This window comes from Aquila chrysaetos, chromosome 4 (assembly GCF_900496995.4).
Source record: "Aquila chrysaetos chrysaetos chromosome 4, bAquChr1.4, whole genome shotgun sequence".
NCBI lineage: Eukaryota > Metazoa > Chordata > Aves > Accipitriformes > Accipitridae > Aquila > Aquila chrysaetos.
Genome location: NC_044007.1, coordinates 8,090,463 through 8,097,843, shown reverse-complemented (window position 1 = coordinate 8,097,843; position 7,381 = coordinate 8,090,463).

The window sequence follows — 7,381 nt, the reverse complement described above, 5'->3', positions numbered from 1 at the left end:
GTCAGCTATTTTTCGTTAGTCCACTGAAATCCACAGGGCTGATGAACATGGGCTTGTGAATTCAGAGTCAGATATTACAGTCCTGTCCTTAAAGCCACCTTTTTCACAAGACTTGGCACTTCAGGCCAGGGTGATTTAAAAGCCTGCCATCCCCAAATGTCCCTGCCAGATTACTGATTAGGTGTGGTGATAATTTCGCTATTGCCAGTAAATGTAAACCACTATCAATCTCAGTTTACACTAAAACATCAAGCTGTAAAGTGTGCAGGCTGACGAGTCAGATGCACAATCATCTCTGATTTAGCTGCAACAGTTGAAGAGTTTATCTTCCAGGCTGGTAACCTCTTCAGCCACCACAGGTAAATCCAATGTGAATCAGAGTCTGAATTGCCCTTGTTTTCCCAGTTATCCAGCTATCATGCATAGAGTCATGACAGTCATGCTGCAGATCTCTGCCCTCTACTCCAGAGGTCTAAGTCTTATCAGAAAAGACATGATTCAAAACACCATGCGTAGATTTCAGCTATTCTGATTGTCTCATCAAGCAGTGACCTTATATTATTATTAATATTAATAAGAAATTTATCAGATTATTGTATTCCAATGCCTAGGAAAGAAATACACCAGGAAGTAGACCCCTACTGTTCATATTCTAGGGAAAATTCTGACTATTTGCTGTTGCAGTTAATGTTGCGGTTGGCAGCTACATCAATGACAGGCTGAGAGATGCGAGAGCTGTTGCTCGACAATTAGACTGCGCCTTGTGGAATAAGCCTCGGTGGGAGCAGAGAGCTTTGTGCCTGCTGCTGAGTGTCGGGATTAGTTCAGATCTGAGCACAGACATGGTCTTGACATGCAGGAGGCTTTTGAAAATGGTTTGGGCTGAGAGCGAGTAAGGGTCTGTTGCAGTAGCTGAGATTTGAAATGGCAGGTGCCACAGGGTAGCTGACAGGCACAGAAAAAAGGACACGGTGGGACATGCTGGCTGCCTACGATGACAAATAAATGTTCTTGGACCTTGAAGTCAAGTGGTACACATCAGCCTGCAACCACGCTAGTAAACCATGGTAGTCCCTAAACCAAGGTGGCTGCACACAAACCACTTTGGGGAATGACCCCTGGACCACGCCAGCTGTTGAATTGTATCCAGGGACTGCTGGGGAGTGCACGAGTTGGACCAGGACAAATTCTTGACAAGGAATAGTCTAGGGAGTTACCAGCACATGGAGCCACATTCTTGTGCCCAGGAGTATGCTGGAAATTACAGAGGCAGCCTTGGCATGCAAATGGATGCAGCACTGGCACTTCACCAGCAGGGACAAGCCTGTGGTAGGGCTCGTTAGCATTCGCCCCTCATTATAGGGTTATAAAAGTCACCAATAGGGCTGGCTACTCTACACACAAATTAGAGCACCTAGTCCGTCGTGTAAGAGAGAAGTCACAGCACAGAGAAGACCAGAAAGCATGGACTGGTGACGTGCTTTGCTCCCTCCCCAGCGCCGGCACATCCAGACGGGGTGAGGCAGACCCACAGCTCCCGGTGCTGGTCGCGGGGCGCTGGCTGGTGCTTGCTGACTGCAGAGGACCACGCAAATTCACTGCCCTTGGAGCCTGAGGTTTGCAGATTGTGTCCTGCATAGGTCTATACATCCACATCCACCCACTCTGCTGGGCTGGAGCAAAGTCTTTGGGGTGCACCTCCCATATTCATGTATATGAGGAAACATCTACTGCATTTTGACTGAATTTCACTCAAAATGTGCTGTTTATCCACTGAGCTTCCTCACCTTTGTATTAGTTTGGTCCGTCTAATAAATTCCTCCAGAGAAAAACAAAAGGCAATGTTTCATTGTACATGTGTCACATGTGACTTCCATAAACAATCTTGCAGGCAGAGATTTTTAATTTCACCTGGTTAAAGAAGCCTCTAAATAGGAGTCAGCACAACCTCTGCACAGTCCTTGTATACCCAAGAGCAACTTCTATGAAAGGTAATGGAAGAAAAGGACAATCACCTTGATAATTCTCCAGTAGATTTTTACAAAAGGCCAAAATAGGTGCATATATATATGCAAAAAACGTATGCATGCAGATATATGGCAAATATTTTTTTTGGCTGACAGTAAAAATAAACAATTTCATCTTTCAAGTGACAAATGACTTCTTATTTGGCAGAGTTGATTAAATTTGTTTTGTGGCTAGAAAAAAAATGTGCTGCAGTTCACTGATACAGAAACAATTAAAATAGATTGGTTTTGCTGATGCAATTCCAGACATGAACTAATTATCCCCTTATGAAATCACATCTGTAAAAGGATAATTGATTTGAATGAGTACAATATTTCAGAGAGACATGAGTGAGTACAGCACCTATCTTACCTCCACAGTATATTCTTATATTCTTTAAAACCTTAATTCTTAATAGTGGCTGGTTTATTATATGCTTGTTTTTATTTTGTACATGCATATGTGTTAATGTATACATTTCCCTCATGGATATATATTTAGACATAAAAATGTTGGGCTTCAGAAAAACAACAAATTAGCTTGGAGCACTGCAGAGGAGCCACAGTTTCCTGAAATGACACAGTGATTTCTAAACTTTCTGTTAAATTTTGTTGCTTCCACAGGCTGTCCCAAAGAGGTCATACAACATGAAGTGACTCTTCTTTTTTTTTTTATCTTAAGTAGTAGAAATTTCTCCCGTTTCTTTTGCCTAATGGATGTTCTGCCTAGAGAGTAGGATTCTGTACAGTGGCACATTTCCTGCTGGCCCTTGCAAATGCTTTGACATGCAGAAATAGGATCTACATTGGCATCCAAAAGTCTGAGATAAAGAGGAATAATGCCAGACAAGGGCTGCAAGTCCAATAGAAAAATTTCAAGGTGTGACATGGGAAGAACAGCTAAAGAAACTTGTAGCATATGGTGTAGAGAACAACGACCTGACAGACACAGCGATAAACAATATTTAGAGAATGTGTCAAAATAATGTCAGTAAGAATGGAAATTTAAGTATGCTATTTGGAAGTGATCAGTGACATTTAGTTGTCAGGTCAATTAGCTAGTAGAATAATTTCTATAGGGCAGTAATAACTTGGAACAACTGAGGAGGAAGGCTGGTTTATACTTACCGATCACAAGCGACTGAGAGTCACCACTGCTGCATCTGTGAGAAAGGCAAAGGTGTTCCTAAGACATATGAGATGAGATTTTTCCAGTATATACAGTGAAATACAAATGTCACTGTATCTCACAGCACCTTGATGTCCATCTTCCTGGAGAAACCTCACCTGCAGTACTCTGAGCCAGTGAGGTCCCACATTCCTAGGAACACTAGGGAAAATGTGGGCCCTCTCCAAAAGGAAATAGAAGACCTGGTTACCCAGGACATGGAGAAGTCTGAGGTATTCAATGACTTTTTTGCCTCAGTCTTCACCAGCAAGTGCCCCAGCCACACCATCTAAGTCTCAGAAGGCAAAGGCAGGGACTGGGAGAATGAAGAACCAGTTGTAGAAGATCAGGTTTGAGACCATCTAAGGAATCTGAAGGTGCACAAGTCCAAGGGACCTGATGAGATGCATCCACAGGTCCTGAGGGAACTGGCGGCTGAAGTGGCTAAGCCATTATTCATCATATTTGAGAAGTCGTGGCAGTCCAGGGAAGTTTCCACTGACTGGAAAAGGGGAAAACATAACCCCCATTTTTAACAAGAAAAAAAGGAAAACTCAAGGAACTACAGGCCAATTTGTCTCACTTCTGTGCCTGGCAAGATCATAGAGCAGATCCTCCTGCAAACTATGCTAGGGCACATGGAAAACAAGGAGGTGACTGGTGACAGCCAACATGGCTTCACTAATGGCAAATCATGCCTGACAAAGCTGGTGGCCTTCTACGATGGGGTTACAATGTCAGTGGATAAGGGAAGAGCAGCAGATGTCATGTACCTGGACTTGTGCAAAGCATTTGACACTATCCCACATGACATCCATTTTCTCTAAACTGGAGAGACATGGATTTGACACATGTACCACTTAGTGGATAAAGAACTGGCTGGATAGTCGCACTCAAAGAGTTGTGGTCAAGGGCTCGATGTCCAAGTGGACACCAGTGACGAGTGGCATTCCTCAGGGGTCAGTATTGAGACCAGCGCTGTTTAACATCTTTGTCGGCGATATGGGCAGTGGGATTGAGTGCACCCTCAGCAAGATAGTGGGTGACACCAAGCTGTGTGGTGTGGTCAACACACTGGAAGGAAGGGATGCCATCCAGAGGGACCTTGACAGGCTTGGGACCTGAGAACTTCATGAAGTTCAACAAGGCCAAGTGCAAGGTGCTGCACCTGTGTCAGGGCAATCCCAAGCTGGGCAATGAGTGGATTGAGAGTAGCCCTGTGGAGAAGGACTCGGGGGTATTAGTGGATGAAAAATTGAATATGAGCCAGCAGTGTGCACTTGCAGCCCAGAAAGCCAATTGCATTCTGGGCTGCATCAAAAGAAGCGTGACCAGCAGGTCGAGGGAGGTGATTCTCCCCCTCTGCTCTGCTCTCGTGAGATGCCACCTGGAGTACTGCATTCAGCTCTGGGGCCCCCAACATAAGAAGGACATGGACCTGTTGGAGTGAGTCCAGAGGAGGGCCACAAAGATGATCAGGGGGCTGGAGCACCTCCCCAATGATGATAGGCTGAGAGAGTTGAGGTTGTTCAGCCTGGAGAAGAGAAGGCTCCGGGGAGACCTTACAGCAGCCTTCCAGTACCTAAAGGGCGCCTACAGGAAAGATGGGGGGGAACTCTTTATCAGGGAGTGCAGTGATAGGATGAGGGGTAATGGTTTTAAACTGAAAGAAGGTAGATTTAGATTAGATGTTAGGAAAAAAATCTTTACTGTGAGGGTGGTGAAGCACTGGAACACATTTCCCAGAGAAGTTGTGGATGCCCCCTCCCTGGAAGTGTTCAAGGCCAGGTTGGATGGGGCTTTGAGCAACCTGGTCTAGTGGAAGGTGTCCCTGCCCATGGCAGGGGGGTTGGAACTAGATGATATTTAAGGTCCCTTCCAATTCAAACCATTCTGTGATTCAAGAAACCAAATTGGGTATGGTGAAGAAAAGGCCAGTAATGTGGCTAGGCTGCTGTGCAAAAGGAAACTGGGTACACAGGGCTTGCTCAAGCTGTTATGACAAAAGGAGGAAAGATTTTATTAAAAACTACTTCCTTCTCTCCATTTCTTCAATTCCAGAGAGGGAGAACTAGGTTAATGCAGGACAAATAAACTGGGAATGAATACATTTAGATAGAACCCAGGAGAAAGTTTCCAAATCTCTGGGCACTGAAAGCCTGGATCACAGCCAGTAAACATCAATAAAAAGAACAAAGTTTTGAGACAGATCCTGATCAGCAGTTCACATGGATAAGAAACTGTGTTTACCTGTAATAGCAGGAGGCAGAGTCTGATGATCCTTCTAGTCTAGTACTCTAGGTAAAGTAAAATAGCATAGCCTGATTTTCCAAGTTACTAAAGAACAGTGACCCATGACTTAGGAAATTGCCCTTATTTGTGACTGACCTGAAAAATACACAGGAATTAAGCATCTCTTTAACTATTGGACTGAATTAGAGCTTTAACAAGCACTGCAGGCTAATGTATTTAATTGAAAAGAACTGATTTTCATAATGCAACATTACATTGTTAATAGAAAAAAATCATCATAAAGCAAACTGAAAGTACAGCATAAAATAAACTAAATTTAAGATTAAAATAATAGCATAAATGCTGCAGTACTGATTTTATTGTTCATAGCAGAAGGTTGGTGGTGACTTCTCCTAACTAACAGAAAAACAGGTTTTATATCATCCAAATGTAAAACTTACAGATGGGAAGAGTACATCATGTTCTGTGTGTTTATACAGGTTGAAAGTCGCATTGATTTTGTGCTATCCCCTACTTTTAAGTGTATACTATTAAAGATGCATGCCATTTCCATGCTGTCGAAATGATGTGTTATTAACACAGAGGGAGGAGGCTTTGACCAGTACCTTAGTACCAGCCTGTTAAAGGTCCATGAATATCTACCTGCTAAGGATTTTGGTGGAACTAGAATCATCAGTACCTTCTATCATAAACAGCTTACCAAAACAGAAACAAGAAGAAAGGGGAAAGTTTGGATGTAATTAAATAGGAAGGTTATTCTTTCCATTCTCATAGCACAGATTCCAGTAACCTGAAGTTATTAATGGAGCCAGCGTGCTGATGATCAAAAGAGAAGACTGAAAGAAGTAAAGATTTTCAATACCATGCTGTTTTCAAGGCCGCAGGCCTACAGCCAACACAGTTATTTCTTATGAGTAAGTGCAAAGCCAGCTTAAACCAATTAATTTTTTATGGAGAATGTGCTTTCAATTTGGGAGATATAACGAAAGCCAGTTTGCATTTGGCATTACTTAACAGGTGGGAGCAGAGAACTTCGTTTGGTTTAATTATTGGAACTACTTAGATATTATTTTATGATGAAGTCATTTAAGTCAATTCTAAACAGCTACATGTTGATAATCTTCAACACTTCATTTCCATGATTTACTTGAAAAAATTGATTTATAACTGCCCCACAGCACTGTTGTCTGTCGGATGTACTGGACTGAAAACGCAAATTCTCTTAATGCTGCCATTTTTCAGCAGAGAAGCCCTAGAAGAGATTAGATAGACATGGAAAGAATTGCCACAAACTTTGTATTTTGACAGCAAATGAAGCAAATGAAAGGAGCAAAATGAAAGAAGCAAATGAAAACGCAGTGGCGGAGGCAAGCAGCTCCAGTGCCGGCACAATGGGCAGCGCAGCATTCCAGCGCGGTGCACGGGGGGGTTTCCTGAACCGGGGAACCTGAGCGGAGCGGAGAGACCCACCAGGAACCAGCAGCTCACGCCACAGTGGCTGAGGAGACCTGGGAGGTGCTAAGAGCAACGGTGGCCAAGCCTCCACATTTATAAAAGAAACCCCTGGGGAGCACCATGAACAATGCAAGCAAACGGGGTATGGTGTGGGAGTTGGCGTGGGAGGGCGCACAGGAAGGGTGTTGTAACTCAGATGGCTCCACCAGGGAGCAATGGTATCTACCGCTGACTTAGAAGGGGTCACTGAAAGAAATTTAAACTAGATTTGAAGGGGGAAGGGGATAAACCCAGGCTCGCCAGAGATAAGCTTGGGGGCGGCATGCCAATGTTTGAGGGACGGTGTGCTAGTGAGGTCCTTCAGTCTGCTCCATGATGTGCTGAGTACACTGGAGCACATTTGAAATGTCCCTGTACTAATGCGTACAGCACCTTAGTCATCTCAGCGGAGGTAGGGGATGGAGATCCACAGGGCAGCAAAGACGTAAGGGTTGTCAAT